Source organism: Anolis carolinensis, chromosome 1 (genome assembly GCF_035594765.1).
Source record: "Anolis carolinensis isolate JA03-04 chromosome 1, rAnoCar3.1.pri, whole genome shotgun sequence".
NCBI lineage: Eukaryota > Metazoa > Chordata > Lepidosauria > Squamata > Dactyloidae > Anolis > Anolis carolinensis.
In genome coordinates this window covers 310,516,304-310,543,042 of record NC_085841.1, presented here as the reverse complement: position 1 = coordinate 310,543,042, position 26,739 = coordinate 310,516,304, and the positions used below count along the sequence as shown (strand labels likewise).

The window sequence follows — 26,739 nt, the reverse complement described above, 5'->3', positions numbered from 1 at the left end:
CAATCCTTGTTTTTACAACAAGCCAATGTTTTGAAATCCAATTATTACTGGGATAGAAAGTGAGGTGAAATATTCTGAAAAGGGGCACAGACAGCAAAACAAACATTTGACTGGAGTTGCACTTAAAATGTATCTGTTCCAGCTTACATAAATACCAAACCTACAGAACCTATCTTGTTCATAACTTGGGGACTGCCTGTATTTGTAGCTGTAGTTCTAATGCTGTTTTTAAAAAATTCCAAAGGATATTTTTATTTTTGTGGACTATTTTCTGGAAATTACCAGCACAGGATGGAACATTTTATTCTCACCCTCAACTGGGTTTCTTATTTGTTGCAAGACAAATCAAGACAAGGGTCTCCTTGTCTTCTCTCTAAATTTCAGAGCTTCAGTGAAGTTACATTTGCTTCTCCAGGTCATAATCTTATTTGAGTGTTAAACTTCCAAAGCAACTTAAAATTATGTGGTGGGAATTATGCATAATTTATTTCTCTTTTTCCTTGCCCAGGTTACTCCTCCAAATTCATTTTGCTAATGCTTGTTTATTTAATTAGGGTATATTCTGCTTCCTTGTCTCCAAAGATGATTCATGTATTTCACCAGCAATTTATACCATTCAGCAAATACAAAACATAAAATATCAAAAATAACAGTATTAACCATATTTGGAAAAACAATTGGACCTTGGACTTCTGGGATTTATTATTCTTTTTATCTAACCTCGGATTCATAAACTACAAATAAAGTGAAAAATAATGAGTTAGAACAATCAAGACGTCCAGCTATTGTAGTAGAGTTAAGAAACATGGCTCTTACAAAGAATGTGTTTTCCGTATCAACAATTAACTTGTCTCTTTTCATAGAAAAAAAACTTCCACTCCTAACTACTTCCTCCCCTTTACTTGCATGGAAAATTAATGCAATTGTCCTGCACTTACTGCAATCCCTGGTGTCCCCTTTTCTTTGGGACTAGAATGTATAGTGAGCATTTGCAATCTGTAGGCCATTTCTGTTCATAGATTTTAATGAGAGCTAGAGGCAATTCTGTCTTTGTAGTCTGAAACAGCTCTATTATATCATCTGTCCCTGGTGATTTATTTCTTCCAAGTGCTCTGAGTGCAACCTCCACTTTATTTTTTAAATTGTAGGTTCATCTTTAAATAATTCTTCCTTGAATGACTCTATCATCCTTTTCTTTTTATATATACCATATTTCACTTAATCTAAGGCACCATCAAATCTAATGTACCCTTCCCCTTTTTAAAGTCTTGATCTTTGAAAATTATTTTATTTTATTTTATTTTATTTCCTCTGCATGCACAATACCTTGTTTGTTTGATGGTTTTTTTGTCTTATCTGCATGCATCTTTTTTATCAGCTCTATGTGCAGTTGGGGAGGCTTGGGAAGTAGGAAGTGGTGCTTAGTTCAGCTGGACTGGTAAACAGTTGTTTGGTTGAAGATGAAAGCAAAATGATGGAGAGCTGACAGAGCCATTAGGGCTGGAGCCTCCTCCACCTCCACCATCTGCAGAACTAAGCCAATTTTATAAAATATGCAAATCTAAGATACCATTGTTTAAATCCCCTAAAACAGAAAAAAGTTCCTCAAAGTCAGTGAAATACAGTAATTCTTCAGTGTATTGTTTCTATTATCTTTTTTATTTGTCCAATACTTCATAATGTGGTTGTAGAGCAGGGGTGTCAAACCCACTTTCATCGTGAGCTACATCAGCCTTTGGCTGCCTTCCAAGGACCATTGAATCCATGGACATAGACTCTGTGAACACAAAGGACCAACTATATGTTTTTTACATAGTGGTCAGTGTCCTAATTTTTACCCAGTTTGGGTCCCCAAATGTTATTGAACAATAACTCCCATCACGTTTGATTATCTGACCTGTGAACTGGGGTTAATGGGAATTACAACCCAACAGCACTTGTGGCTCTGAGGTTGGGAACAGGTGAAAGGACATTTTAAAGGCCACAAGCCTTGTATCTGAATTCAAATCACAGTATCCTGACTAAACAGAGCTGACTAAACAGAGCTACCATATATACTCGAGTACAAGCTGACCTGAATATAAGCGGAGGCACCTAATTTTACCACAAATAGCTAGGATAACTTATTGACCCGAGTATAAGCCGAGGGTGAGAAATGATGCAGCTACTGGTACATTTCAAAATAAGAATAGACACCAATAAAATTACATTAATTGAGGCATCAGTAGGTTAAATTTTTCACACACACACACACACACACATATATATATATATATATATATATGGAAACAGATATACAGGTATATGGATATATATGTATATAGGATTTGCAAAGACTTGCAAACATATGAGGGGAAAATTCATATATAAAATTAATGTATATAGATAGATAGATAGATACCGATATCTACCGATAGGGATTGCAAATGCGTGCAGGGGGTTAATGCCTATATATCTGTAGGAGAGTTTAACAAATATTTCAGGGAAAAATGCTTTTATAAGATTATTGGATATATATTTTTCTTTTTCTTGACTTACAAGGGCTTTTTTCCCTTTTCAAAACATTACCTTGGTTAAGAGCGAGGGAGGTTTTGGAAAACACACTGATAAGGGAGGGTAAGAGAGAAATATATCATATATTGCAAGCAATGGCCTCCAGGTTCTGTTGCCTGGCCTTGACCCCATTGTAAGCCGAGGGAGGCTTTTTCAGCTTAAAAAAGGGGCTGAAAAACTCAGCCCTTCATTCTCTTTGTTGATCTGCACAAGTTGCTGAACAGTTGCATTCAGTTTTTGACTGTATTCTGCAACCTTTGCCTTTTGCTTCATGTTTGTCCTTAGCTGCTTGATGAATTTTGGCTGTCATCCACCAGGGCTTGTCCTTTTCTTTGACTGCATATAGTGTTGTTTTGTATTCCTCCGTGACACTGTCCCTGGCCAATTAGACTTTGCTCTGAAAGAGCTTCTGCCTGTGTCACCCAATACTATTGGTGCTTCCCAACAGCTGTTTGGTCCATTTAGTCTGGCTTCCCAGCCATGCTGTCTGCAGAGCCTCTTGCCTCACAGGAGTATGCAGTCTCACTACTACAGAAAGGCAGTGCCATTAGTGGGTTTTCTGTTTTCCTTTGTTTTAAAAAATTAATTGAGTTTTATGCGAACCCTTGAATGAACACATGTTTAATTTGCGTTACACTTTCTTAACCTATTTTCAATTGTCTTTTTAACTTGTCAAATAGTTTGGAGACTAGGACGCGGAACAATGGCTTCAAACTAAAGGAAAGGAGATTCCACCTGAACACGAGGAAGAACTTACTAACTATGAGAGCTGTTCAGCAGTGGAACTCTCTGCCCCGGAGTGTGGTGGAGGCTCTTTCTTTGGAGGCTTTTGAGCAGAAGCTGGATGGCCATCTGTTGGGGGTGCTTTGAATGCGATTTTGCTGCTTCTTGGGAGGGGGTTGGACTAGATGGCCCGTGAAGTCTCTTCCATCTCTATGATGTTTTTAGGCTTTAACAATCATCTTATTTTTGCACTGTTTAAATAAGGTTAGTGTTATTGTATGTTGTCACCTTGAGAACTTAAGATAGAGAATGGGATATACTGAAAACAAACAGGCAAACAATCATGGGGCTGGTAAGGTTTCAACTTCACCTTGCAGCTGGTTTTTATTTTTAATGCCTGCCTGCACATGGTGATGGTGGTGGTGGTGGTGGTGGTGGGGGGGGGGTTAAAAAAGCTTTGCTGGCACCAATTAGAGTTTTGGTTTTTTTATTCTGTTGTGGGAACTGACTTTTTAATTTAAAAGCCAATTGTGTGGATTGGGGCTGTACATGCTTACTAGAAAGTGAAGCACAAATAATCTTAAACTTTGCAGTGTATATTTAAAGTAGCATGTCTTTTATTTTGGGTGTGTTCAAAGCAAGGGCCTCTCCCAGTGTCAGAAGTATGCAAAGAGCAAGGTTTATATGCAAGTAGGCATTTCCTCTAGATATAATGGGAGCAAACCCTTTAGGGAAAACATTTGCTTTGAAATGTCCTGGAAGACAGCGAAACTCTCAAAGCAATCATTTCATGCTTTATCTGTGTGGCGAACACCAGTTAACGAACTCATGTTCCAAAAGAATTGGTTTCAGCGTTGTTTTCAAGAGCATGCCCATATAGAGCAGGTCTTAAAACCTTAATGATAACTATGTGTAATTGAGCAGGTTGCATATATACAGTATATAGCAGTATATAGTATCTGCCATGTACAAAGGATCTCCAGCTATTGAGCTTATATCTCCCCCCCCCACCCCAGTATTACATAACTAAGAAAATTAAATGTTTAAAGGTAAAGGTTTCCCCTGACGTTAAGTCCAGTCGTGTCCGACTCTGGGGGTTGGTGCTCATCTCCATTTCTAAGCCGAAGAGCCGGCGTTGTCCATAGACACCTCCAAGGTCATGTGGCCGGCATGACTGCATGGAACGCCATTACCTTCAGAACCTATTGATCTACTCACATTTGCATGTTTTCGAATTGCTATGTTGGCAGAAGCTGGAGCTAACAGCGGGCGCTCACTCCGCTCCCGGGATTTGAACCTGGGACCTTTCAGTCTGCAAGTTCAGCAGCTCAGCACTTTAACACACGGAGCCACTGACTTAAATATTACAGTTTAAAGGAAACGTGGATTTATAAGTTAGCAAAGGTCTTAGTAGCAATCTTATCAATATCTTGTTGGAAATAGTAACCTTTTCAAGCCTCCACTGGTTATTTGTTATGTATATAATTCAAATTGCTTACTGTATTGTATATGTGTATATTGGTGTTCAGTTTTCCTTCACTCTTTCTTGTGGGAGGGGCTGCAGACCATTTAGTCAGATTTGGATTTGTTCAGAGCTCAGACTCCACTTTAGAAACAGTTTGCTTTAGACTTCAGTAGGAACAGTATGCTTTTAGAAGTCTGTAGGAACAGGATGATGCTGTACAGAAGCCATTAGACTTCATTGGACTTTCAGACTAGACAGAGACTATTAGACTCCCAGAGCAGATGAATGCTTTAGATTATGAACTGTTGATTCTAAGAGTGATGCCCTGTGTTAACTGTTCAGAGAAACTACTTCAAATCTACTTGTAACTGGATTGATGGGCAAAGTACCTGTATGCTGAATACATAAAGTTTGTGAGTAAACCAACTGTGTTACTTTTAAAGAAGTCTCATTATTTTTGTCTCTTGAGAGCATTTTTAAAGATAAATGTTTTAAGGGCGAGTAGATGTTTTGGGGCAACTAAAAGAACACTTCTGAAACTCTGCTATATATGTGTGTTGTTTGTGCACTGGCATATCTTTGTCGCTAACAGTTCAAAGATATATCTAGGTACATCAGTTTAAGAGCTGAGAAACTTAACTGCTTTGCATGAATGCCGTTTTCCCAAAAGATTATGGGATAATTTTACAAAAGGTTATGACTTCTAACAAGGTCACGCCTTTCCAAAGATCATAAAATCTCCAAAAGGTTATGGAGATTTCCATTTTCCAAAATTTCTTAAATATATTGACCTTAATAAACATTAGAAGATTTCATAATTTCCTATCCACTACACTTGCATTCAACTGTACTTCTTTTTAAAGAAGATCAGAACTTTTATGAACATTTCAAACAAGCACCATCCACAGCCTCTACAATCTGTTCTTCAGTTGTTTGCCAGTGGTTTACGAATGTCTCCAAAAACGTGTTCTGAATAGAGGTAGTTGGATCTGCTGTATCCTACACTCTTTCTTATACAATAATATTTTTGGACATTCCAAAAAAGTGCCGCCAGTGAAGCTGCTGTATACAAGATGGAAAGTAATGTGTATTCAACAAAGAGCTAGTGCAGTGCAGTGGTTTGAGCAGTGAGCTAGGACTCTTAAGAGACCTGGGTTCAAACCAATATAGGCCTTGGAAACTCCCTAGGTGACCTCTGGCAAGTTGCAAATTCTCAGCCTTAGGGAATGGCAATGGTAAACCTCCTCTGAACAAATCTTACCCAGAAACCCTATGATAGGATCACTATAAGTCAGGATCCAGTTGAAAGTATATAACAACAAAGAAATCAACCAATTATGACATGAGATACACATTTTGAAGTGACTTGATAACATATTGCAAGTCGCTCCTGGTGTGAGAGAATTGGCTGTCTTCAGAGATGTTGCCCGGATGTGTTACCATCCTTCTGGGAGACTTCTCTCATATCCCCACAAGCTAGAGCTGACAGATGGTAGCTCACCCCATCTCCTGGATTTGAACCGGCAACCTTCAGGTCAGCAACCCAACCTTCAGGTCAGCATTCCAGCCAGCACAAGGGTTTAACCCATTGCTCCTCCATTTCTAATGAAATTAAGATACTTGATTTTAAATAAATACAGCTGGACCTAGTTATTACTACTACTCCATTCAAGGACTATGTGTGCATGTGGGGTTGCCAGCAGATGCAGATGAACATGTTGGGGAAAATTAATATCTTAAACTACAGTACCTAGTATCTACTAGCCATCAAGGCTCCATTTCTCTGCTTTTGTCTGGAGAGGATCAGCACAAGAGAGGAGGTAGAAGCGGATCCTCCCTCCTCTGGCTTATGCCACCCCCAGAAATTGCAATCCTCAGAGGAGATGCACCACTGGAAGGCAGTGGGAAATTTCTGCCTGGGGAATTCCCCCTTGCTTTCTTTTCCAACCATAGCTAAATATGTAAGAAAAGGAAAGAGAATGTTATTTTTAATATACAGTTGAGGGTTGTTTTTAAAGTAAGAAGCTTAGGAGCATCAAGCATCCCTTTTAAAAAAAATAGTGCCAAATACAGATTAAGAGAGTTGAAATTCTTTGATTGTTTCTATAATGAGAATTCATGAAAGGAAAAGGAAAGTGAAAAAAGCAGTTTGCTGAGAAAAGCACACTAGAAAGAAGTCGGGTGGGTGTGCTTTGAAGAGGTTCAAAGCAAATCAATCAGCTCACATGTATGTGTGTGTGTATAAACTCCCTTTTAAATAAAATGTAAAATAATTATTTTAAAATACATATTTAAGTAAAATACAATTGCTTCTCCACCTTGGTGGATTTAACTTTTGCAGATTTGATTGTTCATGGATTTGATGAATAGTTATCTCTAGGAATCTGGCCACAGAGTGGTGTTCTCACCTTTTGCTGTTCAAAAAAGGTGATTGTTCCTTTAAGATATGTATATATGTGTGTGTTTGTGTGTGTGTGTGTGTAATATAGTGAGCCCCTGGTGGCGCAGTGGGTTAAACCGCTGAGCTGCTGTACTTCCTGACCAAAAGGTCAGTGGTTCGAATCTGGGGAGTAGGGTGAGCTCCCAGTGTTAGCCTCAACTTCTGCCAAGCTAGCAGTGTGAGTAGATCAATAGGTACTGCTTCAGCGGGAAGGTAAAGGTACTTCATGTAGTCATGCTGGCCACATGACCTGAGGTGTATAAGGACAACACCGGCTTTTCGGCTTAGAAATGGAGATGAGCAACACCCCCCCAGAGTCATACATGACTAGACTTAATGTCAAAGGGAAACCTTTACCTTTACATGATATAGTACTTGCTTGACATGGATAAGTCAACTCATTTTGGGGAGCTTATTTTATGACTAAAACTTCTAGATATACACAAGTATATACAGTAGCTGGGCATATAGATAAAAGGAAAAGCCTCTAGATTAGTGGTTTCCAGCTTTTCTCTGAGTGTTTTGGACTTCAACTCCCATAAGTCCCAGGAAGTGTTGCCAACTGCGAGGAATTCTGGGAACTAAAGTCTATAACACCTGAAAGACAAAAGGTTGGGTACAACTGTTTTAAATCTGGGCCTTACCAGATTAGTAGACAAACGCTACTGTTCCTCTTTCCCTAACTTGCTCGTTCTTACGCTAACTTTTTCTGCAGGGGCTTCTCTTAAATAGAAAAAAAGTGGTGCTGCAGTTGCTTACAATCATTATCCTGCCAAAGAAAACCTTTTGAAATTCTTGGGATTGCCATAAATTGACAAGTATCTTCCCAGGAGCTTGAACTGATTGCTGACGGCTTGTGAACTTAGTCTGGGAATTGCATGAAAGTAGGCTGATAGCCAAATGTTGCTCATCCGTGCACCAGAGTAGGAATCATGTGGCCCTCCACATGTTGTTGGGCTGTAACTCTTTACACTTACCTTAGTTTATTCTGTCTGAGGTCACTGGAAATTATAGTACATGGGAAGATAGTAAGTTTCCTTGATAACTGAACTTGTAAAAAACACCTGTCTTAAACTGTGGTTGTTCCAGTGGTTAAAATAAATCTGAATGAGTCTTTCACAATCTTTCTCAGTGTTTATCTTTATCTCCATGCAGTCTCATTGCAAATTCTCAGCTGGCATAGAGCAATCTTTCTATGCATTTTGGAGATTGGGGAGCTGATAGCCTTGCGTCTTTGACTTGCGGCTGTGAGACTTCAAGTGGTTTCTGACTCAGACTGTCCTAAGGTGATCCAGTCACATGTTTTCCTGACAAGATTACTCAGAAGAGGTTTGCCTATGCCTTCCTCTGAGGTTGAGAGAGTGTGACTTGCCTCAGGTCACCCAGTGGATTTCCGTGACTGAGTCATAGAGATATGCGTGAAAATTTTTCCTTCATTTCCTTTATGCTATCGTTCCATTTCGACCATTCATCTACACAAAATGAATGACAACATTTTCGTAGGAAATGAAAGGCCAGACGAAAATGAAACCCGCAGAGTCATCGTGTTTGCTTTTGCTCTCCTTTCATTTCGGCCCCGTAACAATAAGCAGGCGCAGACAGAGGACTGCTTTCCCATTACAACAGACGTGTACCAATTAGTGTTAATAATAATATTAATATAAATAACAATATTTATTCTGGTACCCTAAGCTTAATCTGGGAGAGGAGTGCCTAACCATGACAGCTGATATGTGCCAATGGGTGTTAATAATAATATTATTATTAATAACAATAGTACTGTAGGGAAGACCCAATGTTATAAAAGTTGGTGGGCTAAAAGGGGTCAAAATGACTTCTGTGTGTGGTGATTTTCACCCCTCTTGGGGGGGGGGGGTGAGCCTTGGAAGCCCTCCCATTGCCGCCAGTGGCACGAAATTTTAATGAAAAATTAGCCAGATGAAAATTCATGTCGTATAGGCGGCCCATTTTCGTTAGTGGGAACCAAATACGAAAATGAGACAACATGAATGAAACTATACAAAACGAACGGCAATTCCGTACAAAAGCACAACACTACTGAGTAGGGATTCGAATCCTGTTCTCCAGAGGCCCTTTCTGCACTGCCATATAATCAAAGCAGATAATCCACATTATCGGCTTCAAACTGAATTATGTGAGTCTACTGCCATATAATCCAGTTGAAATCAGATAATCTGGGTTTTAATATGGCAGTGTAGAAGGGGCCAAAGTCATAGTCCAGCACTTAAACTGCTACATTATGCTTGCTGGCTGAGCTAGAATGTTATAAATGCTCTGTCTTCCAAAGATAGGTCTGTGCAAATAAAGCATTTTTACTGAGGACCATACAGACATCGCTACTGTCGACACTCGCTTTAATATTTTCCCTTTCCTAGCAGAAACATCTTCAAGAGGCAGCTATTGTAAAAGCCAGAGCTAGACATTTTGTATTTTAAAATCTCGCTATTTACAGTTAGAGCGCAATGACTAATTTCCAAAATTGCTAAGGGTGTATCCATACTTCATAAATGAAACTTTAATATCACTATAATTGCAATGGCTTTGTCCTCCTGAAGCCTGGAATTTGTAGTCTGGTGAGATACTTAGAACTTTCCACTGGAGACCTTTCATGCACTCTTCACAGTTACAGACTTGAATCCCAGGTTTGGAGGGAAGGTGAGATAAAAATGAAGATGAAAATGGTGGTTGATGATGATGATGATGATGATGATGATGATGATGATAAATAATGATGCTGCAGTATTAAAGCTCTCCAGCAGATAATTCTAAGTACTTTGCCAATCTACAATTTCTTTAGGATGGAGTTAGGATAGTTTAAAGCAGGCATAGGAAAACTTCGGCCCTCCAGGTGTTTTGGACTTCAACTCCAACAATTCCTAACAGCCAACTGGCTGTTAGGAATTGTGGGAGTTTAAATCCAAAACACCTGGAGGGCTGAAGTTTTCCCATGCCTGTTTTAAATGGTATCAAACTTCTATATTTACCTTGTATGTTGATACATCTTTAGTGCTACAGTTTCTGTTGTTTGCCTGTAACTATGTATGTACTTCCCAATTTTCAGAAGCATCTGAAATTGTTATATTTAGTTAGTTTTACAGGAAAAAAACCTGAATTGTACAAAGTCTATTGTACAAAATACAGTATCTGCCTGTTTGACTTATCATTGTTTCAACACCTATAATAAAGCACAAGCAAACATTTGGACTCTATTGATATTCTTTACCCATTAATGTAACTAAAACTGCCATTGTATCACCAAAGGAATGAAGCTATTCCTTGCATTACAATTGTGCTGTAATTAGCTTGACTTTCGATCTTAAAAACCCAATTGCAAGAAAGTAGTGATTTTGTGACTAGCTACTTTCAACTTCAATAGATGCTTGTCTTCATGCATAATTATTTTCTGGTTTCACATCACCATCTCCTGAAATAGCCCTCCCTTCAAATGGATTTCCAAAGGCATATTTGTCATTGGAAACATGTGTAACAGTGGTTCTCAACCTTCCTAATGCTGCGACCCCTTAATACAGTTCTTCATGTTGTGGTGACCCCCAACCATACAGTTATTTTTGTTGCTACTTCATAACTGTCGTATTGCTATTGTTATAATCATAATGTAAATAGCTGATATGCAGGATGCATTTTCCTCCACTGGACCAAATTTGGAACAAATACCCGTTACCTCCAAATCTGAATACTGGTGGGGTTGGGAGGGGGAATAATTTTGTCATTTGGGAGTTGTAGTTGCTGGGATTTATAGTTCACCTATAATCAAAGAGCATTTGGAACTCCACCAACGATGGAATTAAACCAAAATTTGCACACAGAACTCCTATGACCAACAGGAAATACTTGAAGAGTTTGGTCGGCATTGACCTTGAGTTTTGGAATTGTAGTTCACCTCCATCCAGAGAGCACTGTGGACTCAAACATGATGGATCTGGACCAAACTTTGCACAAATACTCAATATGTCCAAATTTGAACACTGGCGGAGTTTGGGGAAAATAGACCTTGATATTTGGGAGTTATAGTTGTTGGGATTTATAGTTCGCCTACAATCAAAGAGCCCCTTGGACCCCACCAATGATCGAATTGGGCCAAACTTCCCTCACAAAACCCCCATGAACCACAGAAAATACTGGTCTTTCGCGACCCCTCTGAACCCCCCTTGCGACTCCCTCCCCCAGGGGTCCCAACCCCCAGGTTGAGAAACGCTGATGTGTAAGAAAAAACAGATACGGGTTGCTTTGAGCAGAAAAAAAGCAGCAAGGCTAACTGTACTTTGGAACCAGTTTCCCTGGCAATAATAGAGGCATCTGGAGTTGGATTGCTTTTTTTGCTATGTTTCTGGTGAGACACAAATAAATGAGTTTCAAATGTAGCAACTCTAATGGTACTAGGGATAACTAATTCAGAGTTGTCATCCTTCCTCAGTCAGGCTGTTGCATGTTTAAAGCTGTGTGACAGGCGCACCTTTAATGAGTGACTGTTTAACTACCAGTATAGTCCTATATTTGTCTCTTGATTTTCTGCCTCTTGTGCAGCTGCTGTGGGAGATTTTGCACTTTAAATGTGGCAATTGTAATGGGTATTCCCAAAATATGGTACAACAGTGTGCCTATAGTCTTTATTTCCTACACAACACATTCCTGCCACTCAGACACACAGCTAATCCTTGGCTGTTTTGACTCCTGACTTTGACTCAAATAAATTGGGGGGGGTGATGGTCCATATGCATTCTAGATTGACTTAAAAGCAGAGTAATTACAATAAGCAAAATACAGATTGTCAACAAAAATGGAATCTGCCAATATAAAATATTCCTCTGGAAAGAACAATTAATCTCTAATGCCAGAATTCTGAAATACAGGCAGCCTTCTGTATCAATGCAACCATCTATAGCAGGCATGGGCAAACTTCAGACCTCCAGTTGTTTTGGACTTCAGCTCCCACAATTCCTAACAGCCAGTAGGCTGTTAGGAATTGTGAGAGTTGAAATTCAAGACACCTGAAATGCTGAAGTTTGCCCATGCCTGATCTATAGCTTCAAAATATCCCTGCACCTCCAAAAACAGTTTGAAAAACTAAACCTGGATTTTGGCATTTTAAATCAGTGACACCATTTTAGCAGCTCTTTGGAGAAGGTGGGCCAAAAGGGATTTCAGCATTTACAAATTCCTTTATTTTTTAACTTATAATACTATAGTATTATATGCAGTTTACATAGGAACAAATGTAAAAAATCAGATCTCTCTCAAATGGTGTTCAGTATCTTAGCTTCATATACAGTATATAGGATCCCTTTGTGACTTTTAGCCCACCCTGTATATAATGAGATTGGGCATCAATAACAACAACAACAACAACACTTTATTTGTATTCTGCCCTGTCTCCCAGACACAAGGCAGATATTCAATGTGTGGAAACAACAAACACAGATAAAGGTAAAGGTTTTTCCTTCTGGCTCTGGGGAGTGGTGCTCATCTCCATTTCTAGGCTGAAGAGCCTGCGTTGTCCATAGACACCTCCAAGGTCATGTGGCCATCATGGCTGCATGGAGCACTGTTTACCTTCCCGTTGAGGCGGTACCTATTGATCTACTCACAGTTGCATGTTTTCGAACTGCTTGGTTGGCAGGAGCTGGGGCTAACCTCCAACCTTCTGGTCAACAAGTTCAGCAGCTCAGCAGTTTAACCCATTGCACACTGCAGCCCCTTTAAAATCTATGGATCCCAAAATCCATAGTGCATAGATTTTGGGATGAATATCGGGATTCTAGAACCAAATCCCAGCAGATACCAAGGGCCATCTGTAGCATTCTTTATACTTGATTTATCAAAAAACAGTCAACAAAAGTGATGACAAGTGATCCTCAGAGCCACCAGTGAAAAGTTCTTGTGTGTCAGGTAACCCAGGCCTTTGATCGTTAACTATTAATTGCCAAAGGTCTTTTAACTGGAGGGGGCATTATTACATCATCATCATCATCATCGTCATCATCATCATCATGTCTTAACTGCTATTTAAATAGTTGTGTATATATAATCATTTACTTAATTGTTTGTTGGCTTTGTTACAACATTGGAAGAAATGGATCTGTTCCTCTGAGGATGAATTCAGTGTATCAATAGTTTCACTGGATAGACTTGTTCTAGAAGCTTTCTCTCCTGACGTTTCGCCCACATCTATGGCAGGCATCCTCAGAGGTTGTGAGGTGATAACATCTGAGGATGCCTGCCCACATGTGGGCAAAATGTCAGGAGAGAAAGCTTCTGGAACATGGCCATATAGCCCAGAAAACTCACAGCAACCCAGTGATTCCGGCCATGAAAGCCTCCAACAACACATTAAACTTTCCCTTTGTCATATATAAATAGAGCACATTAAGACAGATTATCATAGAGTTGGAAGAGACTACAAGGGCCATTGGGTCCAACTCCATTCTGCCATAAAGAAGCACACAAAGCATCCCTGACAGATGGCCAGCCTTTACTTAAAAGCCTTCAGAAAAGGAGATTCTGTCATACACCAGGGCAGCAGTATATTCCACAGCCAGATAGATTTTATCATCGGGGAATTCTTACTAAAGTTCAGGTGGAATCTTTTTTCCTGCAGTGTGTATCCATTGTTCCATGTCCTAGTCTCAAGAGCGTCAGAAAACAAGCTTTCCCCTTCCTCATTGTGACATCCCTTCAAATATATAAACATGGCTATCATGTCCCCTCTCGGCCTTCTTTTCTCCAAGCCAGACTTCCTCAGCTCTTCAAGCTGTTCCTCCTTGGGCTTGGCTTCCAAACCTTTGATCATTTTGGTCACCCTTCTCTGGGCATATTATAGCTTATCAACATCCTTTGTATGTCATATGGAGCCACTGATAAACTACTCTTCAGTTGTATTCACATACAGTGGACCTCCTGGATCCACAGGCTCCAGATCCATTATTTCTGTTGGCATGGATTGTCATGTCCTATACATAAAATGATGGTGACATGAACTTGGAAACTATGAAATGTCCATGCACACGTCACTGCCATTTAATAATATGGGACATAAACATCTGCCTTTTGGGGGGCATCTTCAGGGGGTCCCAGAACGAAACCACTGTGAATCCATCATATTAACTGCAGCTGCCCACAGTCTGGAGTGAATTCTTATTCTTCTCTGTGCAATATGTTTGTACTTGTGGTAAGGAGGGTTCGGTTAGTAAAATCAGCTCTCTGAAGGGTGTGTCTCTCACATGACTCAAAAATATCTGAACAAATGGAAACTAGCCATTTGTCTTTGGAATTGTTCAGCAGCATCTCTTGTTCATAATGTGAGAATATTTGGTTGTCAAGTTTGCCTTTTTATTGCCCTGGGAATCTGAGAAAAATAAAAGTATTCAATAAATGTGAGCCTTCTCTAGATAAAGAACTTATTCATTTGGGAATCCCAACCATAAAAAGAGCATGAACAAATGTGTTCTCAAAGAAAAGAAATTTATATTTATATACAAATATATGGACATTTTAAACTTTGATGGAAGAGATCGGAAGTTAACAAATATATTTTTTCTTTTTTTTGTTCTCTTACTATTTCTATTCCTACTTTTCTTTATTGCGCATATTCTCCCACTTTCATTGTAAAGAAAAAATATTTTTTGGTTTTTTATTTCTCTTTTTTGTTTCCAATAAAAATGAATTTAAAAAAATAACTTACTCATATGTTAACATAAGAAGGATGTCTTTGCTTTTTTGTGCCCTTTTCTGTAAATCCTGTTTGCATATGTTTAGATTTTATTTTTGCATTAGACAAAGTAGTTTTAAAATGCTTACTGATGAAATTGTACTCCCATAAACTCTCTTGCAAGTGATACATTGAACTACAGTATTACTCGAAACATACTTTTCACTTAGCAAGCAATTGCCAGTCTTTCTATTTTCTCTGCTGCTTTTGATGCTTAGAAGCGATTGAAGTTAATGTTGAATTGTTGGGTGGGCTTGTGCTTCCACTGAGTGCTTGGTCTCTCATATACTTCGGATGCAAAGTTTTGGCATCTTTTCCTGCAACCTAGGGTTCTTTGTTTGTAATAAGCAATACTAGGCTGTCTGATTCAACTTACTGAGGAACTGCAATGCTGAGATGTGGCTTTGATCCAGCAAAACGGTATAATTTCTACTGCTTGATAGTTTTACTTCCTTATATTCTTATGCTAAAAGGAGCCCCGGTGTCGAAGTGCGTTAAAGCACTGAGCTGGAGACCGAAAGATCTCAGGTTCAAACCCCGGGAGCGGCGTGAGCGGCCATTGTTAGCTCCAGCTCCTGCCAAACTAGCAGTTCGAAAACATGCCAATGTGAGTAGATCAATAGGTACCACCATTGATCTACTCACATTGGCATGTTTTCGAACTGCTAGGTTGGCAGGAGCCAAATGGAGATGAGCACCAACCCCCAGAGTCAGACATGACTGGACTTAATGTCAGGGGAAACCTTTACCTTTACCTATTCTTATGCTATGACTGTGAAGTGGAGGTACAAATGTGAGAATTTCCGAAGAACTCTTCAAATCCCCATGACTGTTGTTTTAAAGCTTTTGACACACAGATAGAGGGCATGTTACTTCATCTGTGTTACAAGAGAAGACACCTAGGATATAGCAGATGCTTTGCAATTTTCTGGTGCCCCATGGCATGTCCAGCATCTGATAATCTCCCACTGGGGTTTCAGGTTACGAAGCTGAGAAACTTTTTTGCCTCAAACTATCAGAAGAGATAGCATTGTGTTAAAACTGGATTATGCTAACTTGTATATTCTTCTCGGCAGGGGTGGGGACGAGTATCTGAAATCTGCTAAAATGTCTTAATTTATAGAAGGAAAATTGCATAACAAATATTAAATAATTGCTTAGTGCTAAGTGACCCTCAATGTTCACAGTTCTTCCTTAACAGCTTAACTACTTTCCTGTGTTGAAGCAGAAGCACTAATATTTTAGTGTCTCCAGATAACAGAATTCTTAAAAGATTTAGCAGAATGGTGCAGAAGCAGTTGGTGTGTATCTTAACATCATTTCCAACTTACCATGACCTTAAGGGTTTTCTTGGTAGAATTTGTTGAGAGGGAAGTTAAGTTTTTCCTCCTTTTGAGGCTGAGAGAGTATTACTTGCCTAAGGTTAACCAGTGGGTTTCCATAGACAAGCAAGGATTCAAACCCTAGCCTCTCAGATCCTAATCCAACACTCAAACTATGCTGGCTCTCTAAGCAACAGTACCCCTCCAGATATTTTTGGATTGCAGCTCCCATGATCCCTCACCATTGCTGACAGAAGTTGGAGATCATGAGAAACCTAGGCACAAACCATATCTGGAGAGCTACGGTTGGCTATCTCTGCTTTAGTGAGCTTAAGAATCCACTTCATGAGATGCCCAAAGATGCCAAGGGTTTAAACGGATATGGAGGGAAATATGGCCAAGAAATGTAAATACAGTAGAGTCTCATTATCCAACACTCACTTATCCAACGTTCTGGATTATCCAATGCATTTTTGTAGTCAATGTTTTCAATACATCCTGATATTTTGGTGCTAAATTCGTAAATACAGTAATTACTACATAGCATTACAGCGTATTGAACTACTTTTTCTGTCAAATTTGTTGTTAAACATGATGTTTTGGTGCTAAATTTGTAAGATCATAACCTAATTTGATGTTTAATAGGCTTTTCCTTAATCCCTCCTTATTATCCAACATATTCGCTTATCCAATGTTCTGCCAGCCCATTTATGTTGGATAAGTGAGACTCTACTGTAAATATGTTTGGCAACTAAAGTTAAACTTTAAGTATATAAAGAATGCCTAGGTATTTTGTCTGATTCAGAATTTCCCTAGTTCAGCATTCACAGAAAAGACATTGCTGTCAATTGTTACACAATCTTGTCAAAAGTTGGCTAGCGATCCAAAATATGACGTGGACACTATTGTTCTGACTGCTCCTTATATAGGAGAAACTATTCTGCATTCCAAATACAAACCATCCTAAATGGTTCTATCTACTAAGGTTATGATAGCTGCACGATCTGAATTTCCTTGTGCATAATTTATTTAAAATAAACATGCAAACTTCCTGATTATATATGCATGCACACTACGTGCTGGGCTTTCATGTTTGGCACTTCCCGGCATGAGGAATGTGGTGAATGCAGCTGCAAGATAGTACATGAGAGAACGCCTGCCCAGCTGGTCTGAGGTTGCTCCCTGTGCAGCTTGCAGGAATCGGCACGCTGGAGCCTTGGTGTCTCTCTCCGCCTGCCTTGCAAAGTTTGTGCCATTGTGCCGTGTCCTCCCTGTGTGCTCATTTACGATGCACACATCCCTTTGTGCCTGTAGCAAAGGAAGACTCTTTGGTGTGCCGTGCAAGATGCAAACTGAGCATCGAGGGGAGAGGAGAAATGCAGATTACGTGGTGGGAAGTGGTGGCAAGTGGAAGACGGCTTTACAGAACAGAACTGAAAGAGCTCCAACGTAGGGGTTATCAATAGCCTCCTTTCATGCACTCAGACACAGGCGCTGGAGCGGTTGCACAAGAACAAGCGATGAGTCACGGCAAAGCAACTAGGAGGAGGCTGGCTCTCTCAAAACCAATACTGTATTTTTTTTGCTGTAGGACTCCCAGTCCATCAAGCTTCCTAGGATTCTTTTAAGAGCTTTCCTCCTCTGCATTTTCAAAATCGGTGTTTTAAATAAAAGCACACTGAACATGCAATACTGTGGCTGTCTGCTGAGAAGCAAGACTTTGAAGGCACAACTACTGTCAATGAAATGTGGCATAGGACTGCAATTTGTAAACCCTGTGGTACTTCTGCAATAACTGGCTTTGTAAGGAAACATAAGGCCTGCCAGTAGATAGTGCCGGGCTGCTAAGGCCAAGCCTGCATTTGGTTTGTCTGGAATTAAGGTACATGGTGGGTGGAGTGAGATTTACTCTCTTGTATTGTTTTGAGGCAGCCTTACACACAGGGACAGGTGGACACTGGTTCAGTTGGTAGAATTGCTCTGAGGTGCATAAAATGTGCATTGTTTCCTGAATCTTCTGATGCTTGTATCTGCATTTTTGTCGCTAGAGGAACTGAGTAAAAAAGCATGTGGTTGAGCTTTTCACAGAGCTGAAAGTGGGTTCACACTTATTTTTGTGTGCTGTTATCTATTGTACTTCATACCTTCTCACTGTCCAGTTAAACATGAGCCAACAATGTGATGTGACTGCTAAAAAAGCCAATGGGATTCTGGCCTACATAAATAGGGGTATAGCATCTAGGTCCAGGGAAGTCATGCTCCCCCTCTATTCTGCCTTGGTCAGACCACACCTGGAATACTGTGTCCAATTCTGGGCACCACAATTTAAGGGAGATGCTGACAAGCTGGAAGGTGTTCAGGGAAGGGTGACTAAAATGATCAAGGGTCTGGAGAACAAGCCCTATGAGGAGCAGCTTAAAGAACTGGGCATGTTTAGCCTGCAGAAGAGAAGGCTGAGAGGAGACAGGATAGTCATGTACAAATATGTGAGGGGAAGTCATAGGGAGGAGGGAGCAAGCTTGTTTTTTGCTGCCCTGCAGACTAAGACGCGGAACAATGGCTTCAAACTACAGGAAAAGGGATTCCACCTGAACATCAGGAAGAACTTCCTCACAGTGAGGGCTGTTCGGCAGTGGAACTCTCTCCCCCGGACTGTGGTGGAGGCTCCTTCTTTGGAGGCTTTTAAGCAGAGGCTGGATGGCCATCTGTCGGGGGTGCTTTGAATGCAATTTCCTGCTTCTTGGCAGGGGGTTGGACTGGATGGCCCATGAGGTCTCTTCCAACTCTACTATTCTATGATTCTATGATTTGGCAGGGACAGCCCAAATTAATCCTCTAGCCTCTCATTTTTCAGCTAGTTTCAAAATGTTCCAGATTCACTTTCTGCTTTCCGTTCCTTCCTTTAATTTACTTCATTGCCTGAAAATTATGCTGCAAGTGCAAAAGTAGTTTGTACTCAGGTAATCCACCTTCTCAATTGTGGTTGATGGGGATGTGAGAGAGGGCCTTCTTGGTGGCTGCCCCTTGACTCTGGGAGTCCCTTCCCAGGAAGACTAGAATGGACATTTCCTTGCGGTCCTTCCTACAGCAGACTAAAGCCTTTTCATTCAGTCGGCTTTAAAGAAGAAAGAATTTAAGAAGAGGGGATGCTGTATAGTATTTTAATTACTTTAACTTTTTGAGTTTTTAAGTGATTTTACTATTTATGTGTTGTAGATTTTAAACTGCATTGTTTTTTTAATGTTGTGAGTTGCTTTGCATCTCAATCAAGATTAAAAAGTATGATATAAAGAAATAGAATAATAACTGAGATATGGTGTAATCTCACTCTTTCCAGGAAGCTCAGGCTGGTTCAGCTTCTAACTTACCTGTTTTTCTTCATCAATAACTTTTGACATCTTGACCATGACTAAATATACCCAGGTTACTATCTGGAGGCTGCAGTATTTTGTAATTTATTATTCATCCAATTTCTATGCCACCACTGTTAGCCCCACATGTCAGAAACAGGCCTGTGTTGGCAATCGGTGCAGGACCTTAATCTGGCCTCACCCATAGACCTGCCCTTCCCTTAGTCCAGGGGGGATCAAGCAGCGCAAGGAGTCATTGCTGTATCCTGCCTGGGGAGCATCTATACTGTAGAAGTAATTAATAAAGCTTAACATAACTTTAACTGCCATGGCTCAATGCTATAGAACCCTGGGAGTTGTAGCTTGGCAAGGCACCAACACTCTTTGACAGAGAAGGCTTAAGGCCTTGTAAAACTACATCTGCCATGATTAAAAGAAGAAAATATACTTTATTATAGGAACTCAATTTTAAGATAGGAAATTTACTCAAGGTGCTAATCTAAGGTAGCTACATTTTGGAAGGCTGAGAGAGGACTCATGGGGAAGAAGAAGAGACGGTGAAACATTCCTAAGAGTATCAGTTTAAATCACAGAGAGATCTGGATAGGTTGACAGAGCGGGAGGATTTTTCAGATCACTCATATTAACCTATGTAACAAAATTTGAAAAATGTTCCATTTCTGGTTTGAAATGTTACTGGTACTTTGAAAGTAGTTATTTTTGTGGCTGCCACAAACTATGTTGAATTGGTTGAGGCTCTATGAGAAAGTCATTGAAAAATTGTAGGAGCCTCTGGTGGTGCCGTGGTTAAACCCTTGTGCTGGCAGGACTGATGACGTGAAGGCTGGGTTGCTGACCTGAAGGTTGCCGGTTCAAATCCAGTCCGGGGAGAGCACTTAAGTGGCTGAAGAGGAAAAAGGAAAGGGTCTGAGGCTGTTATGAATTGTGAGAGTTGAAGTCCAAAACACCTGGAGGGCCCAAGTTTGTCCATGCCTGTTGTAGGGGAATCCTTTCTTCCAGATTTGGCAATATCCTCAAAAGTTAATTTCCGTACTACTTCCTCAAACTCCAGTGATTAAGATTAAGCTCCTAAAACTGTCACATAATTCTTCTAACTTGGAGAAATCCCTTTAAAAATACATGCAGTAAATTCCAGGTTATCCAAACAGTTGAAGTCATCAGCAACCGCTGTCACATAGGCTAGAAAATCTTGAACAGTCAGATTGCATCTGAGCAGCAAATCCTTTCTGTTTCAGGAAAGGATGTTGGCTTGCAGCTGATTTCTTGTGCTGTTTTTCAAGATAGGAGCATCACTTTCACAGTTGTTTCCTTTTGGACAATACAGTACCTGTAAATCCCATTGGGAAGTGAAGAAGCTATAATGCAATGTCCTGTGTTGCAACAGCTTCTGTTGTTGGTCTGTCTTCCTGGCAGAGGGACAGTAGCCCCAAATGTTGCAGATCAAGCTGTAGGTGGGAATTTCTGTCATTCTTTTCCTTCACTTCAGAAGGGTTTGCTCTGTGTTTTGGGTTGTGTCCCAGGCCATGGCTCCTTTGTCCTCCAGGCCTGGTGATGTACTTTGGCCTCTTCCTGTGGCCTCCATAGGCGCCTGGAACATACACAATTTCCTGACTGAGACCATTAAAGCAAAGAGGCTGAAGCAAAGAAATCTCTTCCAGTGGGGGAAATGGGGGGGGGGGGGGGAGAAGAGAAGGTCAGTGCTGGGTTTCTGTGAGTTTTCCGGGCTGTATGGCCAGAAGCATGCTCTTTTGACATTTTGCCCACATCTATGGCAGGCATCCTCAGAGGTTGTGAGGTATACTGGAAACTATGCAAGTGGGGTTTATATATCTGTGGAATGTCCAGGGTGGGAGAAAGAACTCTTGTCTGTTTGAGGCAAGTGTGAATGTTGCAATTGGCCAGCTTGATTAGCATTGAATAGCCTGGCAGCTTCAAAGCCTGGCTGTTTCCTGCTTGGGGAATCCTTTGTTGGGAGGTGTTAACTGGCCCTGATTGTTTCCTGTCTGGAATTCATAGAATAATAGAATAATAGAGTTGGATGAGACCTCATGGGCCATCCCTTCTTGGCAGGGGCCAAAAAGCAGGAAAATTGCATTCAAAGCACCTCCAACAGATGGTCATCCAGCCTCTGCTTAAAAGTCTCCAAAGGAGGACCCTCCAGCATACTCCAGGGCAGGGAGTTCCACTGCTGAACAGCTCTCTCTCACAGTGAGGAAGTTCTTCCTAATGTTCAGATGGAATCTTCTTTCCTGTAGTTTGAAGCTGTTGTTCTGCATCCTATTCTCCAGGGCAGCAGAAAACAAGCTTTCTCCCTAATCCTTATGACTTTCCCTCACATATTTATACATGGCCTTCATGTCTCCTCTCATCCTTCCCTTCTGCAGGCTAAACATGCCCAGCAATTTAAGCCACTCCTCATAGGGCTTGTTCTCCAGACCCTTGATAATTTGAGTCGCCCTCCTCTGGACACTTTCCAGCTTGTCAACATCTCCTTAAATTGCAGTGCCCAGAATTGGACACAGTATTGCCCTGTTTTCAGAGTGGTGTTCTTTAAATACTGGTAGCCAAATTTTGTTCATTTTCATGGTTTCCAACTTTCTGTAGAAGTTGTGGATTTCAATGACTTCTCTGTGTAGCCTGATATGGTGGTTGTCTGAGTGGGGCACAGCATTTCTGTGTTCTCAAATAACATGCTGTGTCCAGGTTGGTTCATGAAGTGCTCTGCTGTGACTGGCTTCTCTGGCTGAGTTAGCCTGCAGGGCCTTTCCTGTCCCTTGCTTCGTGTCCGGGCAGTGCAGAGCGTGTCAGTGCTATTCCGGGCAAAAGCCACTTTTCCAGTAAAGAGATGCGGGTGAGCAGCAGGGCAACTGGACCCCGCTGCAGGCCAACCCTTTGGCAAAGGAGGGAGGGAGGGAAGGAGAGAAAGGGGCAGAGTCTCTCTCTATCTCTCTCTCTCAGACACAAAGTTCAGAGACTGCTTCTCCAAAAGAAGGGGGGGCACTTTGATCTCCTAATATGGCAACAGGAAAAGGGCAGGGCTTGGGTTTGCCTGAGCAGGAGGTTGTTGTGCTGATGAAGTGGAAGAGCTGGTTTTGCTGGGGAAGGGAAGGGAAGGAAGGCGAGCTTTGGGTTGCCTCCTCCTCCTCCTCCTCTTGGGCGCAGGAGGAGGAGGCTGCTTGCTCCTCGTCTGCTTGCCTGCTTCGTTGTGCAACCGAGTCCTTCGCAGAAGAAAGAGGAGAAGGGAGGAAGCGGGCTGTTTCTGCAGGAGTTGCTGCTGCCCCCGCTGCCGTTTCCTCCTCCTCCTCCTCAGTAGGGAAGGCTTTCTGCTCCCAATCCCTCCTCCTCCTCCTCCTCCTCCTCTGCCCCCCAAGCTGTGATCTCAAATCCGTGACTCAGAGATTTGCAATCCTGACACTCACTGCAACCGGAGCAGGGCCAGAGGAAGGCTCTGGATCCGACCAGCTTGCAGGAGGAGGATTAAGAAAGAAGAAGGGGAAGCAAACTTCCTGGCTGTCTCTTGTTTTGGGGGGGCGCCGGGCCTCATTTGGATATTTCTTTCGGGTCGTGGGAACTTAAGGAAAGTGGGGCACCGCGATGGATCCGAGGCTTGTTTTTCTCCGGCGGCTGCGGAAAGGGAGGTAAGTTTGTTCCAAGGGATCGGGAGGACTGGGTTGTTTTGCAACAAGGGCGAAACCGCAGCGCGGAGGGGATTTCCGGGAAGAGTCCAAAGGAGAGGGAGGGAAAGGGAAGGAGGGAGTGGGTGCGGGTCGTGGCTTTGGGAGAACTTTCCCCTCCTCCCCTTCGCCTCCTCTCTGCAGAAAAGGCGTCGCGTCGCTTTGCTCCGGCTTAGGCAGCTACGCACTTGGCGGCTGCGGGGGGGAGGCGTCCTCTTTCCTTCCTTCCCTCTCTCCTTCCTTCCTTCTCTCCTTCCCTCCTAAACCGGGAAATAAGCCCGGGCGCCTGCGGGTTTGAGCCGCGCCTTGACCCGAAATGGGCCGAGAGGCAGAACTGGGGGAGAGAAGGACACACACACAGAGTCTCTTAACCCGAAGTCGTTGCTTCGGTTGTCAGGTGACGGCTCTTCTGACCTGCGCAGCGCTTTGCAATCTTGCCATTTTTCATCCTCCGGGTCTTCCAATCCTTTGCTCTCGCATACACACATCCTTTCAATCCGGTGTGCCTTTCAGTCCGATTCCTGATCAACCTCAGGGTGTCCGACGGCAGGGAAAAGCCAGGAAACGCTTCCTCTCTGCCCATTGACTTCTCTTCCTCTTGGGTTGCATCAGAACTTTTGCAGAATTGGTGCAGTTTGACACCACTTTTATTTTGTATACCAGGCAGGGCTGAAGCGGGGTGGGGGTGGTAGGGGTTCCACCCCCCCAGAAATTTTTCAGATTAAAAAAAATCCTTGGTTTTTTTGTTTTTTTGTTTTTTACTTTTATCTGAGTAACCAAATCCCCATGACTGTCCACTGAAGTTTATCTGTCTTGATAGTTTATCGATGGAGCCCTATTTCTAAATTATTTTGCATTATGAAACTAATAAACTTCATGATTCGCTAAAAAAAAGTTTCACCCCCCCCCCCCCCGAAGTATTTTTCTGGTTATGGCCCTGATCTCAGGCATGGGCAAACTTCAGCCCTCCAGGTGTTTTGGACTTTTGTTCATGAAAATGACAAAATCTGGCTACTAGTATTTTTAAAAAACTCTAAAATCAGGACAGTAAATAAAAAGAAACACTCTGAAAACAGGGGAATTGCAGACAAGAAACTATCAGGGCCAGCTAACACCTCCCAGCAAAGGATTCCCCAGGCAGGAATCAGCCAGGTTTTGAAGCTGCAAGGCTTTTCAATGCTAATCAAGGTGATTAATTGCAATATTCACATATGCCTCCAACAGACAAGTGTTCTTTCTCCCACCCTGATATATAAATTTCCCTTACTTTACAACAGACCTCACAACCTCTGAGGGTGTCTGCAAAACGTCAGGAGGGAATATTTCTGGAACATAGCCATACAGCCCGGAAAACTCACAGTAACCCAGACTACCAGCTGTTAGGAATTCTGGGAGTTGAAGTCGAAAACACCTGGAGGGCTGAAGTTTGTCCATGTCTGTTATATATATACCATGCTATGCATTCCTGGGATATGGGGTTTGGTGAGGCACCAGCACTCAGTCAGGGAGGGCTGAAGACCATGTAAAACTACAGCTCTCGCCATTCCCTAACAATGAGTCCTGGCAGTTAAAGTGGTGTCAAACTGCATTTACTCAAAAGTGTAGATGCATTCCAGGTTACAGAATTATTTTCTTACGGGAGTGATCTGTCACCCTCTCAGTCATACTGGAATGCCCAAGTCCTGATTTTTTTTAAAGCACCCTTTGTTTGTTTTGCTGGGGAAGGGAGTTTGTTTTGCTGGGGAAGGGAGAGCACTAGAGTCTTTTATTTTGGTTAAAGAAACCTGGCAGTGTGGGCCTCGTCCTGCTGCGTTCACTTCCCTGCGTCTCTTTGCTGTGCAGGAATTCGGATCTTTGCTGAGGACACAAGCCGTGTGGGCGCTTGCTTGCTTTTGTGCATGAGTCTGTGCAGACATGAGTGGCAAACCTGTAGAATGTGTTCCTCTGAGTGCGCAGGCTCACTTGTGTTTCCAGACTGTCAGGGAATGAGAACAGGGATGAGGTAGATTTTTGAAAGCTCAGGTGACTTTCCGGATCTCAGAGCCTGATCTCATTTGTGCTCCGGTGCCTGGCAGATTGCAGAAGTGGCAGTGATGTTGAAAGATATGCGTAACCGCACTCAGTGTGCCTTGCCGGGGTGGATGGCCTCCTTGGAGCTGGTGACATCATCCGCTGCTCTGGTTCCAGGGGAAATCAATGACAGCTTTGCTATTAACCAGAAGAGCATTAGTGCTCTTTGCACGTGACAGTGTTGTACACCATCGGCATACACAACACGGTACTGAGATTGGCAGCTCCCAGTAGAAATCTACCAGGTCATAGAGTCAATAGACTCATAGAATTGGAAGTGAACCCAAAGGCCATCTAGTCCAACCTCGTTCTGCCGTGCAGGAATACACAATCAAAGCACCCCGACAGATGGCCATCCATCCTCTGCTTAAAACTTCCAGAGAAGAAGATTCCACCAGACTCCTAGGCAGCATTTTCCATTGGCGATCACAATTGCTTTGCTGGCAGGAGAATTGCCAATCCCTTGTGTTCATTACTGACTCTCTGACAGGCGCATTTAATTTAAAGTCTTCGGGCAGGAGTGTGGGGAGAGACAGAATTAATTTGACATGGTGGATCTACACATGCAGTTTGACAACACTTGAACACACATAGTTCAGTGCTATGAGATCATGGGAGTTGTGATTTTACAAGGTCTTTAGCCTTCTCTGCCTAAGAGTACTGGTGCTATGCTGAACTGCAACTCCCAGGATTCCATAGCATTAAACCATGGCAATAATTGTGCATTAATTCTATACTAAAGGCAGCCTCCTATCCATCCCTTGCATACTTACTCAGAAGTAAGCTACACTGAATGCATGAAGGACACTTCCTGGTGCACATGGCACTTGCAAGATGCTTTGTATTGAAGGTGGTTTTTGAATGATAATGGATGAGAAAAGTAATTTGCCTTCTTCCTGCAAGTAGGCAAATTTACCAACTTCCTTGCCAATGGTGGCTCCTCCCTTTAAGAACAGTTCCCTGTTTAATGTGTTGTCGAAGGCTTTCATGGCCGGAATCACTGGGTTGCTGTGAGTTTTACGGGCTGTATATCCATGTTCCAGAAACATTCTCTCCTGACGTTTCGCCCACATGTATGGCAAGCCTCCTCAGAGGTTGTGAGATCTGTTGGAAACTAGACAAGTGGGGCTTATATATCTGTGGGAGAATGAAGCAGCCAGGTTTTGCAGCTGCAAGGCTATTCAATGCTAATCAAGCTGGCTAATTGCAACATTCACACTTGCCTCCAACAGACAAGAGTTCTTTCTCCCACCTCGAACATTCCACAATATATCAATCCCACTTGCCTAGTTTCCAACAGACCTCACTACCTCTGAGGATGCCTGCCATAGATGGGGGTGAACGTCAGGAGAGAATGCTTCTGGAACATGGCCA

The 26,739-nt window shown here is 41.9% G+C and overlaps 1 protein-coding gene across 3 annotated transcripts in view; it reads left to right on the top strand.

Moving 5' to 3' along the window:
* Nucleotides 1-26,739, top strand: part of mideas (mitotic deacetylase associated SANT domain protein) — a 110,462-nt gene that overhangs the window by 21,402 nt on the left and 62,321 nt on the right. The window contains exon 1 of one of the 3 annotated variants that reach the window (XM_016991945.2): nt 22,681-23,259. The exons of the other annotated variants lie outside the window; for them this stretch is intronic. The gene's annotated coding sequence lies outside the window, so the exon portion shown is untranslated. Of the gene's footprint in view, nt 1-22,680; nt 23,260-26,739 lie in introns of those variants that run through there. 3 annotated transcript variants of the gene reach the window in all.